The following is a 23,755-nucleotide window of genomic DNA, read 5'->3' on the forward strand; positions in this document are numbered from 1 at the left end:
AATCACTATGTCATGATTGAAAAGTATGTGCACTATGCCAGTAGTGATGTAGTGACTAACTAGAAAATGAAGGAATGTGGTGGTTTTAATATTAATAGATAATGGCAGAGTTCCCACATGAAAATCCTAACTATCCACATTGAATTGATTTGACAAAGGTACTCATTACTATATCATGATGGACAACTTTTTTTTGTCACTGAGTTTTAGTAGTTTTCTAGAGGTCGCTATGTTGTGACCAGGAATGTTAAGCCTTTTGTCGATAAAGACATAGTGACTTTTAGGAAAATAATAAGGAAGTATCATTTCCAAAAGGTGGAACCCATTGAATGCTCTATCAAAAATGAGCTATGAAAATCCTATGACATGATGGCATCCTACTAAGAATGTGGGAACCTAAAACTTTAAATCTGCTGGAGGTTGCTATGTCATGACTGGAAAAGCTTCACGCTTCACCAGTAGCGATGTAGCGACCTGCCTAAAAATAAAGAACGCAGTGAGACCCAAATGATAGCTGTCATAGTGAAAAATTAAAAAGTGATATATCTGCTAGATGGACAAAAGTTTCCCACATCATCATGGGTGCAGACCCACTGCCAAGTTAGATGAAAGATGAACAACTAGGATTGTAGGATCAAGGGCAAATCAACAATCATCACCAAGTTGTTATAAAAAATTGCATTCTATTTACTCAACATGACTTGGTGACTGGGGGTCCCACCACTATTTACATGAAAAAGTGCAAGTTTCTTGCCACTAGATTGAATAAGATCTATGGCCATCGCATACTGACTATGGGAAAGTGGTCAAAGTTTAAGGGTAGCAACATAGTGAGGAGAAAATTAATTAGGGACCCACCAGTTATATCAAAGTAATGATTTAAATTCCATCTATTTGATTATAGTAAGATCGATGGTTATCGTTATCTCACATAGAGGATTTGCTCACATTTCATGCATAGTGAGATAGTGACATGATGACACGTGTCCTCAAGGAAAAGTGGTTCTAGTTCAAAGTGCTGATAGCAAAGGAAAGGTACAGGTGGAAGCATTTCAATCGTTTGACTACCAGTGTGTTGAGAAGAAGATGAGTCAGCCCTATTTTTACTCTTGGATTGTAGGATTTTCTGAGATTGACGACGCAAATTTAAAAAAGTAGGTGATGCCACTCTATTTTTCCATTACAGTTCATTTATGAGGATTGAAAGCTTCATGTGTGAAAAAAACATAGTACATTATAGAAGATCTCACCATTCCCATCTCACGCAAACAAAGATTTCAAGTTTTCTGAGCACAAGAGCTTACTAAGAATATTGTGTTTAACCTAATAAGAACGTGAAGTAGTTTCCAATTATTTGTGAGCTATTGCAAAATTTTAGATAAGAACAAGAAAAAAATCAAGTAAGTACTTATACTATAACCTCTGTAGCATTTTAGTTTCTACAAATTATAGTCAAGATGCCTCCAACGAAAGTGTTTTCTGAGCAAGTGAATTATATGGATAGAAATGTGCATGATGACTTGCTAGAGTTACTTCCAGAGTCCACCATTGAGACTGTGCAGGTTAAGAAATTAACTTCCTTAAACCCTAGGCAAAAAATTGCAAATAGCCTGTATGACAAGGGGAACTAGGTTAGGGATGCAACAACTTCATAGACTGGTCTCATTTTATTTAAGAAGTGGTTTTTAGAGAAGAATTTTTTTTGCCTTGCATGCTAATGTTTGGAATTTTGATTTGGGAAAAATTGTAGTTCCAAGTGTCTTCATGGATTATGATTTTCTTGAAGCCATTACAAAAAATTATGACCACACTGTTAGAGTGGTAAGAAGAACTGATGGTGTGCCTCTGGTTTCAATCAGTCCTAAGGAGATTAGAGAGGTTTTTCACCTAGAGCCATTGACAAATTATCTTGTGCCAATTAATGTACAAGAATTAGAAGATGAATATAGGGAAAAGAAGGATGTGATTAGGGGAGGTGCACTGAGGGCACATATTGGCACAATTGGAAGTTTTCTAGTAATCACTGTAGCCTCTAGGGAACCCTTTAAAAAGGATCTTGTCACTTCCTAGGCTGTAGAAATATATTGGACTCTATTTCAAGTTTTTGGTGAGGATGAACAGAATTTCATGCTTATTAGTTTTATGTATATGATGGTTCATATTGCTTCCTTTGGTGTAAATGTTATTTTTGATTTTGCTTCTTATTTGGCTTAAGAAATTCATATTAGCTTGGTTGGAATTGCAAAAGGGAAAGTAGAGAAAACTTTTGGCCATTATTCTTTGTTGATGCATATGTTTTTATTTAAGGGAGTGACATATTTTGGTAAACAAATGGAGTTGAACAGAGAATAGAATGGAGAAGCACTGCCAGTCCAATTATGGAGTGCAGATATGACCTGAGATGTAGAGAAGGCTAGCTTTGTCAGGTTTGATAGGTATTTCACTTCCAAGTTGAGATGCCTCGTATTGAGTGACAATCCTAGAATTCCCAAGGCACTAACGAATCTCATTAGGCCAATGGACAATCCCAGTGGTTTGAAAGTTTCACACAATTGGGGAGATATCATCCCATACTCTATTTCTACTATTTTTAGAGTTTTTGGTTTTAAAGGAAGCCCTCACGTGTTGCCCTACCAAGTACCTGGAAAGGTAGGAATGGCAGAAGTTTTGTGGCAGTTAGGAGGATTGGAAGAGATGTATTTGTTGAAAAGGAAACTAGGGTCAATTTTCCCTACTTGTACTATGGCCCATCAGTTTGTAATTACTAAAGGTGGTTGTCTCTTTTTTCATAAAATTTTGGATCAATACAAAATGGCTATTTCCCATCCCCATTTTTGTGATACTAAGGGGTTTATAATCAGACCTTGAGACTTAGAATTAAATTGGGAAATGTAAAACATGACTCATGTTATCCAGAGGATATCATCAGGAATGAATACTCATTACAAGAACAAGAAACCAAAAAGGAAAAATGGAGAGTTTGCTCCAGGGTTTTGGAATTCATTCATTGCTTTGATAAAAAATATAGTCCTCTAGATAAAGCTAATATAGAGGCTGATAAAATAAATAAGCTCATGAATACTTTGCTTGAGATAATGGAAGCCATGAATGAGAAGAAATAATTTTTTATTGATTCATATCCAGATAAGGCTAGAGAGGCCATGAGGAGGTTTTCTTTCACTCCTAATGTAGGAGCTGGTCAAATAATTGTTCAAAAGAGACCAGGCTATGTTTTAATTCAAAATAAAAAGGCCACTATGGATAAGTGCAAGAAAATAATGGGATCCACTAGTGTAGTCTTAGAGGAGAGACCTGATGAACATTTTCCCAAGAGGTAGAAGATAATAAAGGAATAGAGTCCTCAAGTTGAGCATTATTCACCCACTCAGTCCCCTTTGTGAATTGGAGAAGAATAGCTCACTGGAGAGTAGATTGAGAAAATAGGGTTACAGGGAGCTGTGTTCATTACCCACATAGAATTGGATGAGGGAAACCCTCAAGAGCCTCTTGTGCCAAGTTTGGATTTGACAGTTGTAGATTATAGAGGCAAGGAGTTGGACCCTATATTAGAATAGCCTAGTCATCAATTTTTGTCTGATGACAGTTTTGTTAAGTCTAGGGCTTTTCACCAATTTGCATGGTGGGCCAATATGGGAAGATTTGAAGAAAGGTGCAATAATTTGAGAACAAAGCATCCAGAAATGGATGAAACTACCCTACAAAATTAGGTGAAAGAGGAGATGATGAAGGAGTTTCAGAGTATAAGCCCTGAGGAGGGAAGGCAAATGGTTATAGCATCAAACATTTTGTTGTTACCCAATTAGGACATTGCTGATGCTCTAGTTTTTAATTCTATTTCAAATAAACTTGATTTACAAGAACAAAATAGGAAAGACTTCTAGGGCACTACTTTTAGTGAAGACTAGTCTTCTTTAGTCATTTGGTCATTGAGGAGAGGATCAAGAGCCACCTCATCAAAACTAGATGATTCTAGTTTGATGGGAAATATAGTTGTAAGAAGAGTGGCTGATACTTCTCATGTGTAGGCTACACACTGGGGTGTAGATACATCTCAATTTATTTTGGCCACTGCTGAAAAGGAAGAAAAGGTTATGTTTGAATTACAAAGTAAATATGAAACAATTTTGGAAGCATACAAAAAGAAGTTCAAAAGAGGATTGAATTGGAAAATAAAATTATGGGAAGGTCTACTAGGCCAAGAATAACATATCCTCACCCTCCAGTGGAGCCTTTTAAATCTACTCCACTTATAGAATTACTAGATACACCAAAAAGGCCACAATACTACACTACTTAGGATTTTGAAGAAGAAAAGAGCAAGTTGTGGGCACTACATGTAGAGCCAAATATACAATATGAAGATAAATTGAGAAAAGCTCTAATGTATCTAGTAGATAAAATTGAATGGCCATTGTTCTATGATCAGTTGGAAAAGGTAATAAATAAATGGGAAGAATTGAAAGCCCATGATGAAGCCCTAAAGCTTATTGTTAATAAGTGGGGAAAGAGAAAGAAAGAAATTACCTTTTTATGTTATTCTATTATAAGGTCTTCCCATGACCATATTGAAAAGGCAGATGATATTGCTAATGATTTGTCAGATTTTGATAATAGAAGAGTTGCTTTGTAACTAAAGGTTGTTTCTTATTTAAGCAAGTATAGGAATCATAAATTTGATTTGTTTCCTGGTGCCTTGGATAGAAAGAATAAACTAAAGAATAAGGATGAATGGGCTAAGGAATTGGATGACCTATTTTGTTTAAGAATGAATAAGGTTATCACTGAAAAAGGGCATGCTTGGTGGGCCACCACGATAGAGGAATTGGTGAAAGTCTAGTTATTTTTTGATTCTTTGAAACAAGAATTTGTTAGTATGATGAGGAGGCTGAGTATGTACTTAGAAAGAAAAATGATAGTTTGCAATGCAACTGGCTAGATGATACATTATTTGACACATGGATGATAGACATTGCTTCTGGTGAGTAGTTTGAAGAGGTTGAAATAGATAATGATGAGGTACAGGAGGATGAGGTGCAAATTATTGACACAACAACACCAGATCCAAAAGATGAGGAAGATGAAGGTCACCAATTGGTTCCAGCTATAGGCTCAGAGGCCCAGGATGTGGACATGACAAAAGACCAATTAAGGGTAAAAGTGGTTTTGTTAGTTCAAGATGAAAATAGTGAAAACCAATGAGTAGAAGTTGATTTGCAAACATTACAACAAGATTCATCATTGGCCAGCTTAGTAGCTGCATATTTAAAAGAGTGAGAATAAGTGGTGGTAAATCAAAGGAGCCAGTAACTTGTTATGATGTAATAGAAATGGGACCTACCAAAGAATATATTGATGTGTTAGCTTTTTGTTACACTAAGTTTTATCTTTTGTAGACCTATCAATCACAATTTCCCTTTGCTCGTTGCAACTCATGCTTATATAAATGAGTTTTCAAGGCATCGTGATGGTCCAAGACTTGTATATTTTTTAATTTTCAAGAAAATACTATCAATCTAGTTATATGTAGTTGTTGTTTTGAGTTTACTTCCAATTATGTACTTTCTGATAGTATAAAGAAATGACAGAATCAACAAGATATTTTGGGTTTCAAAATGAGTTTCTATTGGTTATTGAATTAGTCATATAAAAGTATAATGCAAAAGGGTATTTACATTGGATCTGTGTCCCCAATTTCTATCTCCTTTTCATGAGTTTTTTTTAATTTTGAGGTCATTTGAATAAGGTTCAACTGATTGAATGCAGTCTGGATGGGTTGTATATTGGTTTATTGTTTCTCTTAATTCAAGGGATTATGTAAATGCTTTAGTAAACTAGTATAATTCATGATTTTATGAAAAGGATATTTCATAAGAATGGAAATGGGTGATTATAGTTAATTAGTTCATTTACAAGCTATTTGAGATAAGAAATCCTACCAATAGTTGACTCTTTGCCCCAATAGATAAGGCACTGGTCACATAAATACGAAATAATTAAGAATAGATTCTGCCTCTACATGATAAATCAATTATAAATTCAAAATTATTTTGTTTCATCTTGTCAAGGTTGCAATGTTGGTTAGCACTCATTTATATTTTATTTTTGAGTCCTAAGTAGTTGTTATGTCTAGGGATGATTATAAACTCAAGAAGAATTGTGACCAAAATCTGCTTATAAGGGATGCGTATGAATCAAAGAATATTAATAAATGGATAAATTGAATATATGATAGGGATAGAAGACAAGAATCAAAATGAAACTAAATTAAGTTTCATACTACAATATCCTGGTGAATCATCCCCTAGGTATACTCGCCTTGGTTTAGTAGAGCCTAAAGAGTAGAAAACCATCCTTGGTTTTGTTGAAGTTGGGCCCTAGTGATTTGCACATGTGATTGTCAATGGGAAATAGCTGATCCTTAGATTGTAATAACACATGCATTATCAAAAATAAGGAAGGAAAACTACTTGAAACTGGCACAAGAACTAGAGGTAATGTATTTTAGTTAAACTTCACTGAAATAACATGTTTGGTAGCTAAGATTGACAACAGTTGGTTATGGCATAGAAGATTTGGTCACATTAACTTTGATAACATTGTGAAAGCCAGTAATACATTTGCTGTGAGAGACTTACCTAAGATCATGAAACCCACTAATATTAGTTGTAAGGAATGTATCTTGTCTAAGCAGAAAAGAGTCTCATTTCCTAGCAAGTAGTTTTTTTACTACACAAAAGCTAGAATTGGTTTATACAGATCTGAGTGGTCCTGCAAGAACAAGAGGATACTATGGAGAAAAGTACTTTCTGATTTTTGTTGATGATTTCATTAGAATGATGTGGGTAGCTTTTCTTAAAGAAATTAGAAGTATTTGAGAAATTCAAGATATTTAAGAACAAAGTTGAGAATGAATTTGGAGTTAAAATCAAGAGCCTAAGATCTGATAGAGGAGGAGAATTCACTTCTAGGGAATTCAATATCTATTGTGAAGAACATGGTATCAAGAGATAACTATCTTCACCCCACACACCTAAGCAGAATGGGATTGTTGAAAGAAGAGAAAAATCAATTTCTAAATCAACAAGGGCTATGTTATTCAAGAATGATGTACCAATTTTTTTTTGGAGAGAAGCAATCAATACAACAATATACACATTGAACAGAGTGCAAATTAAGAAAGTTATGGACAAAACACCTTATGAGCTATGGTTTGGTCACTCACCATTAGTCAAATACTTCAAGATATGTGGAAGAAAATGTTACACCAAAAGAGATGATGATATCAGTAAGTTTGATCCAACGAGTGATGACGGTATGTTTCTTGGCTATTCATTAAAAAGTAAAGCTTACAGATGTTTTAACTATAGAAAAAAACTATAGTAGAGTGTGCAAATGATAAAATTGATGAAAATTTTGGCACCGAGGAAAAGATAATGGATTATAACTCTGATGAAGATGATTACTCTGGAATGACTAACAAAAGTAATGAGTTATTTCTCAAGACTCACAATGACATGCACAATAATGTGCAAATTGAAGATGTAAGAGAAGAATAGAGCACAGTGCCTAAAATAAGAGTTGAAGTAGAAACTCCTACCCCAAATAGGAACATGATAAGAAATCATCTTACTAATTAGATAATAGGAAGTAAAGTAAAGGGAGTAATGACAAGGAGCAAAATTAATGAAGAACTATGTTTGCTATCTCAAGTAGAACCAAGAATCATAGATGAAGCAATAAAATATGATCATTGGATAAGAGCAATGGAGGAAGAACTCTAGCAAATAATTAAAAATGACACATGGGAATTAGTTCTTAGACCTAAAGACAAAAATGTAACTGGCACAAAATGGGTATTTAGAAATAAAATGAATGAATAGGGAGAAGTAATAAGAAACAATGCAAGACTTGTATGCAAGGGTTACTCTTAGCAAGAAGGAATTGACTATGAGGAGACATATGCACCTATAGCTAGAATGGAATTAGTTTGAATGTTCTTGGCATATGAAACAAATAAGAATTTTAAGGTATATCAAATGGATTTTAAGTCAACATTCTTGAATGGAGAACTTGAAGAAGAAGTTTACATTGAACAACCATAGGGTTTTCCTTTAACAAAAGAGAAGGATATGGTTTGCAAACTAAAGAAAGCATTGTATGGATTAAAGAAAGCACCATGAACCTGGTATGAAAGGTTGGACAAATACTTAGCAAAGCTTGGATTTGCAAAAGGAATAGTAGATAGTAACTTGTACTTGAAGAAAATGGAAGATAGTTTGCTAATAATCATTGTATTTGTTGATGACATCATTTTTGGTGGAAATGATGAAGCTAGTAACAAATTCTAAGAAGACATGAAGAATGAGTTTAAGATGAGCATGATAGGAGAAATTAAATTTTTCTTGGGATTGCAGATTGTTCACAACAAAGAGGGTATCTTTATCTCTTAGACGAAGTACTTAAAAGATTTTCTGAAAAGATTTGTTCTATAAAATTGTAAACCTATTGGAACTCCTATCATAACTGGTCATAAGTTATCAAGCAAAGATGAGATGCCTACTGTTAAAAAAAAGAAGTACAGATATATGATTGGAGGATTAGAGTATCTAACTCATAGTAGACCAGATATAGCTAATGCAGTTGGAATTGTGGCAAGATTTCAAGCTGATACTAAAGAATATCACTATGCAATAGTAAAAAGGATATTCAGATATCTGAAAGGAACATCAAATTATGGTATTTGGTATGACAAAAGAAATGAATTTACTCTTTGCACTTATACAAATGCTGATTGGGCTGGAGGTAGGGATGACAGAAAAAGCACTAGTGGAGGAGTATTCTTCCTTGGAGGTGTACACTCAAAAGTGTCCCACTCTAAACCCTTCTATCCAAATGATTCCATGAGTTTGGAATGCTTGGATGCTGGCTTAGAGCTCCCTATCCACGGAGTGCAAGAGAGTGTATTTCAAGTTTAAGGGCTCTCAGCTCAGCCTTAGAGATACTCTTCTTGCTAGTAAACCATGCAATGGGAGGTTCCAAAGACAAGATGCAAGAATACAAATGTCCCAAGGAGTTCCTCAAGGATGCAATGCAACTAAAGATTAAGCTAGCATGAATATAAAGTGCAGCTATTCTAAGCATGGATGAGAGTGTTACAATCCAACTATTAGACTATATGATTTAAGCTACATGTAAAAATGAAAGCTAAGCTAAGCTAGAATGCCATGCATGAGAGAATGTAGACAAGAAAGAGAAGTTCTCCACAAAGCTCCAAAGAAACCTGTTAGAAAACCTGCAGCATAACAATATTCAAAATGAGGATTGATTTGAGGGGGAAAGCTCTCTCCTTTTTAAAGTCATACGGATGGTAGAGATCAAGATGAAGATGATGGATGATCAATGGTGGAATTCGAAAAGAGGAGTGATCCATGTGCACACACAAGTCAACCAATAGAATATAAGTTGACTTGTCATATAAGACAAAAGTTTCACAAGCCTTTTCTTTTAATTGTAAAATAGAAAAAGGACTTTATGTGTGCACTTTAAGTGGGTTAGAAGAATGGGGTGTTTTATTTAATTAAAAGGGGACATGTTCTTTTAATCAAATAATGAACTTAGGATAGCATAGTCAAACTATAGGTTATAATCAAATAAATTGATTATTAGCAATTTGGTCTAGATAAATGATTAAATTAATTTAGCCAAAATTATGAGAAGGGGGCTAATAGTCTAGATGACCATTTTTAGGTGATTACAGGAGGAAGATTAGTTTCTTGGCTCAACAAAAAGCAAGATTGTACCTCATAGAGTACTGTAGAGGTAGAGTATGTTGCAGTAGCAAACGACTATAATCAAGTCATATGGATGAAGTAGATGATGAAGGACATTGAAATTACATTCAGAGAACCTATTATCATTTACTGTGATAATACAAGTATAGTTAACATGTCTAAGAATCTTGTTTTGCATTCTAAGGCTAAACACATTGCCATAAAATATCACGTGTTGAAAGAGAAAGTTGCTAAGAAAGAAGTTAGAATGGAGTACATTAATACTAAGGAATAGATTATAGACATTTTCACAAAGGCCTTACCAAAGGATACTTTTGAGTACCTAAGAGATATGCTTGGGGTTATGCCCCTACCTAGCTCAGAGTAGAAGATGAAAAAGTGCATCAGTCCAGGGTACATAGCACCATTGTTAGACTGGACTGAATGGTGATGCTTCCTCAATGGGGGAGTAGCTGTGATGAACAGAGTTAGTGAAGGACTCTTAGCAATAGGTAATTGGTGTGCAACAATGTCTTTAGACACTTGTGTTGTTAATAGAACTATATGTAATAGTTGTAAAGAAACAGACTTTGGCAAGTGCCTTCTTGAACTCTTTTAGCTCTAAACACCTAAGCAACATTTCATCTAGACCCTTCCTATACAAGTCACCAGAGACCAAAGTGTAGTGTGAGGCATTACGAAGGAGTTGGCATTTTTTTTTTTGCGTGTGAGGGTTTTGAGAATAATCTAATCATGCAGGTAGGAGAAAATAGTCGCATAACGAGAGGAATCATGACCCACAATAGTGAAGATCACCTGGTTATCTGAGGAATCATAGGCTAGATGATGCAATTCTTCCACCAAGAACTCAAATCGTGATTCATGTTCTTGCAATTGGAGGATAGATGCTAAGGTGTCCATAGCATCAACAACCTTGTTTTCTGCTCTAGGAATCTGTTGGAATGTTACAAAGGTAAAATAATTCCTTAGAGCATCGATCAACTTTTTATAAGGGATCAACTTGTCATCCTTTGTTTGATATTCATTATTCACTTGGTTCACAACTAGTTGAGAATCCCCATAAATGTGTAGCTCAGTTATTCACCATTCAAGGGCCATTTTGATCCCATTTGTTAATGCTTCATACTCTGCAATATTGTTTGTACGTGGGAACAATAGTTTATAGGACATTGGAATTGTATAACCATGAGGGGAAACAAACAAAATCCCTGCTCTAGCTCCATTCTGTGTGTGGGATCTATCAAAAAACATCTTCCATGTTCTGTCAGTAATGTACATGATCGAGGTATCTGGAAACTCAATTTGTATAAGTGTTACATCTTCAAGTGGGAAGTTAGCCAACTAGTCATCTATGGCCTATCCTTTGATTACCTTATGTTCAACATACTGAATGTCAAATTCGAAAAGAATCATCATCCATTTAGCAAGGCGACCAATAAGTGCAACTTTACTTAATAAATATTTCAAAGGGTCTATCTTGGCAATCAAGTGAATTGTATGGGCCAACATATAATGCCTGAGTTTTTGGGAGGCAAAAACTACAGCAAGGCATGCCTTCTCTATAGTTGTATAATTTAGTTCATAAGCCACCAAAGTTTGACTGATATAGTATATGGCTCTTTCTTTACCCGTCTCATCACTTTGGGCTAAGAGTGCTCCTAGAGAAGAATCTGTAGCTGAAATGTACAGAATCAAAGGTTTTCCCATAATGGGTGGCATCAAAATTGGAGGTTTTACCAAATAGCCTTAAATTTGATCTAAACTTTGTTGACAGTCATTGTTCCAAATATGGGTAGATCCTCTATGCATATTTTTATTGAAAGGTTGAGCCTGGTTAGCTAATTGAGAGATAAATCTTCTTATGGATTGTAGCCATCCTTGCAAACCTCTAAGCTGACTGATAGTCTTTGGTGGAGGCATATCCATGATAGCTTGGACCTTTTCAGGGTCAACCTCAATGCCTTTTGCTGAAATGATATAACCTAGCAATTTTCTAGAAGTGACACCAAAGGCACATATTTTTGGATTTAGCCTAAGTTGGAATTGTTCCATATGGTCCAATATCAAACTAAGGTCTTTGAGATGTGTGTCTCATTTCTTTGATTTTGCCAATGTGTCATCAACATAGTCTTCCATGTTTTTATGCATCATATCATGAAAGATGGTTGTCATTGCTCTTTGATATGTAGCGCCAGCATTTTTGAGCCCAAAAGGCATGACATTCCAACAAAAGGTACCCCATGCACATGTAAAAGCTATCTTTTCTTTGTCTACTGGAGCTATCTTTATTTGGTTATACCCAGAAAATCCATCCATGAGCGAGTACATCTCATAACTCGCAGTCATGTCCACTATCATATCGATGTTTGGTAGTGGAAAGTCATCCTTGGGGCATGCTTTATTGAGATCTCTAAAATTAGTACAAACTTGTATGGATTTGTCATGCTTGGAGACAAGTACAATGTTGGAAATCCACTCGTCATAATCAATGGCCCTAATGAAGTTTGCATTCAATAGTTCTTCTAACTCTATCTTGACCAGTAGGACCACATGTGGATGCATTTTTCTCAACTTCTATTTGACAGGCTTGACATCTGGTGAGATTGATAAGTGATGCATGATGAGATCTGTATCAAGCCCTAGCATATCAGAGTATGTCCATGGGAAGTTGAACTTCTTGTCTTGAAAGAATTGAGCAAATTGTGTCTTTTCTTTGTTTGACAAAGATTGAGCTACATGGATAATCTGAGGACATTCTTCTGTTCCCAAGTTGATAGGCTGTGTAGGTTCAACGAGAATCGAAGATCTATCCTAGAAATAGCTTAGTAGACTACCAAGTACCTCATCTGCAGGTGCCTCAGAGAGGTTTTCACCATTAGATATGCCTTTATTTTTACTTTTCTAAGGATCAAACACCGCCACAATGTGGTTTTTGCCATCTGATCGCTTATTTTTCCTTTTAATTTTTTGATTGAGGTACTTAATATCTGATTCCATCATGTTAACTACGGGTTCACTAGTGGAAGAAATGACAGGTTTAATTGCATTCAGATAACAAGCGATCTCATAGTCATTTTGGAAAGACAGTATTTCAGGTCTTTGATTTTAGATAGACCAATCTATGAGATCTGGGTGAATTAGTGAGAGTGAGGGAGAAGTTTCAACGTGATTGACATGGAAGGAGTCATCTCTGGTGACTTGTGAAGTTGAGCCTATAGAAAATGTCGCAAAGGAATCCAGCTCACGAATAGTCCTGGAGGAACTAGCGTGATCCATTGAGACATGTTGTGAGTCAAACTCATTCGACCCCATAGTAGACTGTTCGACTACATTGGGTTGGGTTGTATAGGCATGAATGACATCCACCCCTAGTTCACAAGATGCATCAAAGGGGCTTTCCCACTCATACTCATGAGAATCTGTACTTTGATCCCTAGCTATGAGATGAGCAATATTCTACCTAATTTGTCCTCTTTTTACGTCCTCAAAAGTAGACCCTTCTTGTTCCTGTTGTTGGGAGGTAGAAGCTTCTTCATTATTAGCAGTCACTATTTCTTCTCCCCAAAGGAGGGAGGTGAGAGGAACAAAGTCTTTGTCTTGTGAAGTGGTAGCAATTATTGGAGGGTCATCATCCTCCGATTCACTAGACATGAGCAATCTTCGATCACAGGTTGGTATATCATTGTTTAGCCCAAAGCCTAGACTAGTAGTGTATCGAGTATCATGACCTTGAGTGTGACTTAAAGGTTCAACTAGAGCATTCTTACAACCATTTAAGGACCCATGGCCCTGGTAGCCCATTTTTGTCAAAAAATTGTAGCCTTTTCAATATTTTTTGGGAGAAATAGGAGTAGTCACTGTAACCTCCTTGTCTTCCTCTTCTCTATAGATCCAGTCCCTAATGGCCTGTTCTTCCTTTTCTGCTTCTAGTGGTATGGAAGACTGTACAAAAGTGCCAAAAAGTGTCATAGCAAAAGCAGAAGACTTCTTTGCAATGGTTGGTTTCCCATAGGACCGAGGGGAAATTGGTAGGGTAGCAATAGAGTCCAAAGTGTATTCACCCATACCAAGGCTCATCATTTTTAGTTTTTGTTCACATACTATGAAAGATGGTGCTAGCTCATGAGAAGAGTGATTGTGCGGGACTAGCATTTCAACAGAAAATAATGTGTTGATAGACATGGAGTTTTCACCAGGGACAACTACTTCAGTACCATTAAAAGGGAACTTAATTCACTGATGGTACATAGAGGGTACTGCCTACATATCGTGAATCCATGGTCATCCCAACAACAAGTTGTATGCAAGTGGTATGTCTAAGACTTGGAAAATGACATTCTTCTGAACTAGACCAACTCTGATTGGAAGTACAATTAGACCTTTAGAAGGCCTTTCGACCTCATCATAGGCCTTTATAGTGATCTTGCAGTTAGGATCAATGGAAAATTCAGACATGCCCAACTATTGGATTACATTGAATGAAATGATATTTAACCCTGCACCATTGTCTATCAGGACTCGACAGACACGGGTACGAAAGATTTGAACTTCGACATGAAGAGCAAGGTTATGGGGATGACTGAGAGCTCGGTGATCTTCTTCAGAAAAGGTGAGATAGTGAGGCAAGGAGATGTGGTTCACCATAGCTTGGAATTGTTTCGCATCAATATCTGTGGGAACATTGGTCGAATGTAAAGCCTTCTCAAGGATATCCCTGTGCAAAGGAGATAACTCTAGCAATTCAAAAATGGAGATTTGGCTTGTGTGCATTGCAGTTGGCTAACAAGATCATAGTTGGAGATCTTGGCAATAATTGGTTGCTTAGATGATGAAGCATTTTTAGGATCATTAGCAACTTTTAGGACAACCTTAGATTGCCCCCTAGTGACAGCGTTAAGTGGTTCACCTTGAGAAGATGAAGACTTAGCCACTCAAAGTACCACCTTGGGTCTAGTATCAATATGATCTTGAGGAGTGGACCATGTCCTTAAGACCACTCTTGGTCATTCATCTTCAGCATCATAATTTGGCTAGTTGTCATTGTTGGAGCTTTCCATACATATGTATTCAACGGGCTCAAGCATGCCTATAACATAATCAGTGCTAGCATAAGCGTAACTAATTTTGGCGTCATGATTCTTTTTGTCAGCTACCCTTGAGGTCTCACCCTTTTCATATTCAGGTAATGGTTTTTGGAAAGCCTTATGATCAGTATTCTTAATAAGGCCATCTGTAACAACTTTTCCAGCTTCGATGAGAGCTTGAATTACATCTTTGAGTTTGAAGCAATTCTCTATGTTATGTCCTTTACTTTGGTGATAGTTGCAAGTATGATCTTCTTTCCACCATGGAGGTCTAACGGGTGGATCGTAAGGATGTGAGTTGTCTGGTAAGGTAACCAATTTTTTTGCAATTAAGGTTTTTAAAACCACTTCATAAGGTTCGACCATAGGTGTGTAAACACATCACTTCTTCACAAATTTAGAGCCTTTGTCAAAGGGTTGTGGTTTTGAACCTTCTTGTTGCTTTGATACATAGATAGCATTGGAAAGGTTAAATGTAGGCTCCTTAGTCTTAGGAGTGTCCACTACTTTGTCATTGACAACATACTTGTTTTTTTTCCAAGGTTTGCCTTTGTCTTTACCATTTCCATTGTTAACTCTATCCTTGTTTATGGCAATGTCACCTCTTTTGATAGCAAAATCCTCAATGTGATATGCACTTTCTACCATGGTGTTGAAGGATGTGAATAACTATTTTCTTAGATCAAAGTATAATTCAAGTACAAGCGTATTGACAAAAATGTCAATTTTTTCAACCTCAGGCACTTGCTGAGGATATCGAGAGTATAAAGATCTCCATCTTTGAAGGTATATTGCAAAATATTCTCTTGGTTTTTGTTTGATGTTGCATAAGTCTAGCAAAATCATAGGATGTTGAATGTTGTATGAATATTTTTGAATAAAGCATTGTGTGAGTTCATTAAACATCTTGAGAGGGGGACTCAACTTGGTAAACCATTCCATGGCTTGTCCTCTCAAACTTTTGGGAAACAGATGCATAAGAAAGGTGTCTTCATGCATAAAGTCCATGCTAATAGCATAGAAATGTCTCACATGCTAATAGCATAGAAATGTCCTTAGGAAATGGTAGCATGTATAGACTCCTATCAAATGGAAGAGCGCAAATTGATTCAACAAATGATGTCTTAGGTGGCTCTTTTGAAGTTTGTAGTTGTGCAAATTGTTTCCTTAGTTCTTGTATTTCTTCCCTTAAGATTTCAGCCTTAGTGGGCTCTCGTTTTGGAATAATATGTTCAACATTAAAACCTTGAGGGAGTTTCCATCCCCTAGCTGCCATGCATTGGAAGTATTGGTCTCCATTTTCCTCTAAAGCTCTGAGCATTAGTTTTTTGGCGAAGCCATCTTGTTGAAATTTGATCACGTCTTCGCTAGTTACTTCTTCATCACTATCATGATGAGATGGTTTAGGTGAAGGACATGCACCAGTGGTAGCTCTAGGAGTCCTTGGAGGCATGTGATTACCATCATTGTTCTCAAAAGGATTTGGAGGACAAGTTCCTTTATATCCCTCATAGCGTGCCTGATTGTCAGTTTCAACTTGTTGATTTTCTCTCTCCATAGCGTGTATAGCCTACAAAGTCTTTTGGGTTTCACGTGCTTGTTCTTTTAAGTGATGTTTAATTTCATCAGGGTGCACCATAGTGACTATACCACTCGTATCCTTGGGTGTCTCAAAGGGTGTACTAAATGGATTTTCAAAACTATAAAGTGGGTTGTGCTGAATGTTAGCCGTTTGTGTTTGAGAAAATTCGAGATTCTTATCACAAGGTTGTTTGTGAGGATGTTTGGGTGGTGTTTCCAATTGCTTGAAAATGAAAGGTGTGTGGATATCGTTACCAACTTGATATCTAGTTGTGACCGGCATGTAAAGAGTTGTCTTTTTTTAGTAGGACAAGAAAAGCAAGCCGAATTTGAAGCTTTTATGATCAGGACTAGTCACTTGTCAAAATGTGATAGATGGCTTGTCAAACAGTGCTCAAGATCTTACAGCACGGGTGACTCGAGCCGAGCGGACGAGCGAGAAGCTCAATAGTGGATAGCTAGAATAAAAAAAAATAGCTGAATTTTGACAAGTGATTCATCAAGATGTTTCAAGACTTACATTCGATAGACTAAACCCATCTTTTCAACCTAGGATGAATTCTTCACACATTGATACGTAGCCAGGATCAAGGGTGACCAGTGTGACACTCCTTAGACCAAATAAATCCAATTAAAAACACTATTTTTTACCCAAAATGACTCTAGGCAATACTTTCTCAAGAGAAGGGCGACATAAGTTCAGCAAATAGTGTCGCGCGACAGAATTTCAAGAATGGTGCGACACTTTTTGTTCAGGCGATAGATTATTGTACTGAATGCGACAAACTTGTAATGGCAGTGCGATAGTATTTAGAACTGACATGCGATAGAATTTTTGTAAAAATATGTCATGCGATATTTCTCATGAGGGCGTGCAACAGAGTGCTAATTTTGTGCAAAAAAAAGTCAACTTTTGGTTTGAAGTTCGTTGCAATTTGTCAATCGGACAATTGCTTCAATCAGATAGTGTTTCGTTTCAGTTTGTATCAATAAACAACAAGGTTTGCAAATAGTAAGTGTTGTAACATGTCTCAAAAAAATTGATCAAGGGTAAAAACAACCTTGTCAATACACATTTGGGATATCAAAATGGCCTTCCTAACAACTTTTTATCAGAATGTTTATGTTGCAATAATGTTAACACTAGTCAAAACATCGAAAACAATAGCCAAGCAATCTACCTTAGAGTCACGGTTCATTACTAAACAACTTGGCCCACGCTTGATGCTCCTTTGCCTCACACCAAGTGGTTTCCCATAAGAGATATTGGCTTTGTCATGGAAGTGCCATAAGCACAACCAAGGGAACACATATGGTGAGTGTAAATCTTGGGGTGATCTGGGTAGTCCACTAGGATCGATCCTTGCACCAAGAAGTTGAGCGGCTAAATAGGGTAGTTACTAACTTAGGGTTTTTAGATCGGGCTTCCGTTCATAGTGTTCCTCTTGCTCCCAATTATGGGACACCTCACCTTGTAATGAGTAACCGATCTCGCGATCACAAGAGTACCTTAAGAATTCTTGCATAGTGATCTCCTTATGGTTGAAATCCCATAAGTGATCACACTAGGCGAAGAAAAATACTATGTTTACCAAAGTTTTGTGTCCTTGGTAGCCTTGAGTTTACAGTGAGTTGGAAGAGCCAGGTAATTGACTTGTCCCCACTTGGGTTGTTCCTCTCAGGTTGTCGAAGAGTAGGCCCTCTAAAGGATTCTAACTACACAAAGTGGATCAACTTTCGAAAGTCAAGATTTTTGGTTCACCACAAGGGTGAAGAGCATACTCTCCTATTCAGATCATTTTCTGCCAAACACTCCAGGAAGATTCAGTTACCCCTTGCTTTTCAAACCAAATGGAAAGTCAAGATTTTTGATTCACCACGAGGGTGAAGAGCATACTCTTCGATTACCAAAAGAATCCAATCACAAGTTTTACGTGCCTATAAAAATGAACAATTATTCAATGCCACACATGAAACAAAAATCAAGCAAGTTTGGGTTTTTATGCTTTGGGAAGCCCTGCAAACAATGTTAGTAGCCTTTGTGCATTTGAAACTTTGACAGACATCCTTTTGTATGCAAGGTTTCAATTTTTTCTTCACAAAGAAAAAATTAGCCCACAAGTTAGCCCACAAGTTAGCACGAAATAATCACAAAAATTGTGAATTAAACCTCTGTAAAACAGCCTATAAATCTTCTTAAAAACAACAGTTAGCTAGCTAAGAAGAAATTTGATCAAATCCCTCAAGGAACAAGCAAAAAAATGCCAGGCGATATTTTTCTTGCTGAACAAATGTCGTGCGATACTTTAAAGTATACAAGGGTGACAATTTATGTCCATGCGATACTTTTTCTTCAGCCGTACGACATAGTTTTGCACAAAGGGCGACAGTATGCAGGCTTCAAGTGTGACACTATTTCCAAAAAAGTGTCGCACGACAATACTATGAACTGTCGTGCGATACTAGAAAAATGTCACCCAACATTGAGACTGTAAAAAAAAGAAGAAAAATGCAGAGCAGTAAGGGAAATGCAAGTGAAAATAAGAAAATGTAGGGCGAAACATACAGTCCAGCCCCACGGTGGGCGCCAAAAAATGTACACTCAAAAGTGTCCCACTCTAAACCCATCTATCGAAATGATTTCATGAGTTTGGAATGCTTGGATACCGGCTTAGAGCTCCCTATCCATAGAGTGCAAGAGAGTGTATTTCAAGTTCAAGGGCTCTTAGCAGAGCCTTAGAGATACTCTTCTTGCTAGTAAACCATGCAACAAGAGGTTCTGAAGACAAGATGCAAGAATGCAAATTCCCAAGGAGTTCCTCAAGGATGCAATGCAACTAAAGATTAAGCTAGCATGAATATGAAAAGTGCAGCTATTCTAAGCATGGATGAGAGTGTTACAATCCAACTATTAGACTATATGATCTAAGATACATGTAAAAATGAAAGCTAAGCTAAGCTAGAATGCCATGCATGAGAGAATGTAGACAAGAAAGAGAACTTCTCCACAAAGCTCCAAAGAAACCTGCTAGAAAACCTGTAGCATAATAATATTCAAAATGAGGATTGATTTGAGGGGGAAAGCTCTCTCCCTTTTGAAGTCGTACAGATAGTAGAGATCAAGATGAAGATGATGCATGATCAACGGTGGAATTTGAAAAGAGGAGTGATCCATGTGCACACACAAGTCAACCAATAGAATATAAGTTGACTTGTCACATAAGACAAAAGTCTCACAAGCCTTTTCTTTTAATTGTAAAATAGAAAAAGGACTTTATGTGTGCACTTTAAGTGGGTTAGAAGAATGGGGTGTTTTATTTAATTAAAAGGGGACATGTTCTTTTAATCAAATAATGAACTTAGGATAACATAGTCAAACTATAGTTTATAATCAAATAAATTGATTATTAGCAATTTGGTCCAGATAAATGATTAAATTAATTTAGCCAAAATGCTGAGAAGGGGGCTAATAGTCTAGATGACCATTTTTAGGTGATTACAGGAGGAAGATTAGTTTCTTGGCTCAACAAAAAGCAAGATTGTACCTCATAGAGTACTGTAGAGGTAGAGTATGTTGCAGTAGCAAACAACTATAATCAAGTCATATGGATAAGTAGATGATGAAGGACATTGGAATTACATTCAGAGAACCTGTTATCATTTACTGTGATAATACAAGTATAGTTAACATGTCTAAGAATCTTGTTTTACATTCTAAGGCTAAACACATTGCCATAAAATATCACGTGTTGAAAGAGAAAGTTGCTAAGAAAGAAGTTAGAATGGATTACATTAATACTAAGGAATAAATTATAGACATTTTCACAAAGGCCTTACCAAAGGATACTTTTGAGTACGTGAGAGATATGCTTGGGGTTATGCCCCTACCTAGCTCAGAGTAGAAGATGCAAAAGTGCATCAGTCCAGGGTACATAGCACCATTGTTAGACTGAACTGAATGGTGATGCTTCCTCGATGGGGGAGTACCTATGATGAATAGAGTTAGTGAAGGACTCTTAGCAATAGGTAATTGGTGTGCAACAATGTCTTTAGACACTTGTGTTGTTTATAGAACTATATGTAATAGTTGTAAAGCAACAGACTGACTTGTGGTTGTGCTAATAGATTATTATATGTTCAATTTTTGTACTATCTTTGACATTGATGTCAATGGGGGAGAGAGTGACATGAAAAAAATTAGAGAGAGATTGTACTATGGGGGAGAAGTGTTGCAATAAAATATTTGCATGAAGCAAGATTTGAGTGATGAAGAAACTTGTTGGTATTCTTGGAACTAGATGTTTTTCATCTATGTTGCCATCAATGCCAAAGGGGGAGATTGTTAGCATGAATTCTGATGCTATGGGGGAGCATTGTAGAATAGTGTTATGACTATGTTTGTCATTGATGACAACATAGTAATGAGTTTGTAAAAGACTGACAAAGCAACAAACTAAGATTTGTGTATTAAGGGCATCACATTGTGCATTTTCTTATGCATAGTTACCAACATATACTACAACATATATTTGACATATGGGCAAGCATGTAGAATTTGAATTGACAATATACAAAAGATATTGATGATTTATAGAGAACTATAGGGAAACAAAGCATTGGGAAAATAATTTCTATTGTATGATTGATGTAGCACATTGTATTTGGAATTAAGGGTTGCACATTTAACTAGAGGAAATATACTGACCACTGATGACATCAACGAGTGTGTAGGTACGAAAGTCAGAAGTGTGAAAGTTTGTGTATAATTGTTAGCTGACAACATTAATTAAATGTGTATTTCATTTAATTAACTTATAATAAAGTATGGAGCTGACTCAAGGAATTAATGTTGAGTGTGTTACAAAGGTTTCCAAGTTTTAGATACCATGATTGGAATCAAGAAGTAGAGAAGACTTATGAATTTCAAAGTAGAGGAGCAGAGTAATTTGATAATGTGTGACCTGAAGGGTTACTATTGATGGGTTCACAGTTCTAGATCTAAGTGCCTGATTTGAAGGTGAAGAAGTTTGATGTACTAGAAAGAGGAAGAAGCTAAAGATTGTCTCATATCTATTATTCTATAAGGAAGAGTACCAAGATCAATTGGACAATGGGTTCGTTGATCTAATCTTGAAGAGCTTTGGATAGTGGGTTCAGTTGCCTTCTACAACTCCTAATAGGGTTGGAATCTCGTAACAGGTATTCAAAGTCTCCTAATAGGGACTCTTTGTACTAAGTGTTGTGATAGACTCCTAATAAGGTCCATCCTCCAACAAGGAATATTCAGGTTAGTACATTATTTTGTGGGCATCATTCCCACTGGGGTTTTCCCTCTGATCAAGGGTTTCCCTAGTAAACATATTTGGTGTAATTGTGCATGCACATTTCTTTATGATTTTTGTTTACTTTTGTTAAATAATTAAGAATTTTTTAAGATTAATATATAACTAATTCACCCCCCCCCCCTCAATTGTATTGTTCATCTACTATTTCTAACACCCACATCATTCTAGAAAAGTCATCAACAATAATCATGAAATACCTTTCACCATAGAATCCTTTAGTCTTTGTAGGACCACTAAGATCTGTGTGTACAATCTCCAACTTATGTAGTAGTAAACTTCTTCCTGGGAAAAGAAGTTCTGGTATGCTTTGCTAATACACACTCCTTGCAAATTGTGTTAGTAGGCTTTACAATCTTAGGCAAATCTCTGGCTACAAGCATGCTACTAGTTTTCACAATGCTGTCAAAGTTTATATGACAAAATCTCTTATGACATAACTAACTATCATCTACCTTTACAAGCAAACATTTCATTTTAGTGGGGATTCAACTGAAATACATTACCTCTAGATTTATCTATTGTTCCAATTATCTTTCCATAATTGTCTATGATCATGCATGTCTTCTCTATGAACTACAACTAATAATCTTTATCTGCTAGTTGTCCAACACTCAAAAGATTGTGTTTCAAATCATCAAAAAAATATACATCCTTAGTATTAGTCTTACCATTAAGATTTATAGATTCAATACCTTTAACATGGTAAGCTGCATTGTTTCCAACTCTGACAATGCCTCCATCATAACTTTTGAAGTCAACAAACTTGTTCATATCACCAATCATATGATGTGAACAACCACTATCAATAATCCAATCAGATTTATTTTCAACCTATGATACCAAATTTATTTTCTCTGGACTTTTTTGTTTAATAGATACAAATCCTATTTCGTCATCACTGGCAGTTACTACTTGTTCATTAGAATCATATTCCTCAGTAGCATACAAAAAATCTCTATCTCTTCTAGGTTTGAACTTTAATTTATACTTTTTCTATCTTTTAGGACACTTAGATGCATAATGACCAAACTAATTAAAAGTCCAACATTTAAAGATTTCCTTACCATCTTTTTCTCTTCTTACAAGAATGGCTACTCTTTCTATCTTTCTGTCCTCATTAGATCTACTACTACTATCAAAATCTCCTCTAGCACAAGTGCTCCTTGATATATTATGTTGAATGTTTAGGGCACTAAAACTTGTCTCTATTTTGGAAAATTCTCCAGACTATCTAAGCTCATTCTCAACTACTTCAAGTCTCCCAAGCAATGCTTCCTTGGTGAAATCTTTGGTACAAGAGATCAAAAACTATATCATTTGGACTACCAACTTAAATGGTGGCATTAAAATCTTCAATATCTTCTAGATTACCTCATCATCTTGCTTGGTTCCTCCTTGAGATTTGATACCTATAGAAATTTCTGATATCCTGCCTACATATGTTCTTATAGATTCATCTTCCATCATTTTAGCATCTTGAAATGCACAAATCCAACTTTGTAGCCTCAATTTCTTAGAATGTTCATCACCTTCAAAACCATTTTCCAAAAATTTCCTAATCTTATGAGAAGTATCAAGTGTTTTTACTTGGTTGTACTCAATTTTAGGAAGTGTAGACAATAGTGCTTCTTTAGCTCTCATGTCACACATGAAAAGTTCTCTCATCCTTAGTAGAAGTCTCCAATAAATTTTCAACAATAATTTTCTTTTCTAATTTTGTCAAGATCTAGCATCCTGGACCCATACACAGTAGATGTGTCTTCATCTTTTCCTTCTAGTTGTCATAATTTGTTCCATCAAACTTTGAACTATCCTTTCTAAATATATTTTCCATGGATCTCCCAAAGTTGTTACATGTTATCTTCAAGGACCTGATGCTATGAAACCAATTGTTAGAAGTAATAATCCACCAAGATAACTGAGGAGGAGGGGT

This window comes from Cupressus sempervirens, chromosome 7 (genome assembly GCF_028749045.1).
Source record: "Cupressus sempervirens isolate cs-2001-9-10 chromosome 7, ASM2874904v1, whole genome shotgun sequence".
NCBI lineage: Eukaryota > Viridiplantae > Streptophyta > Pinopsida > Cupressales > Cupressaceae > Cupressus > Cupressus sempervirens.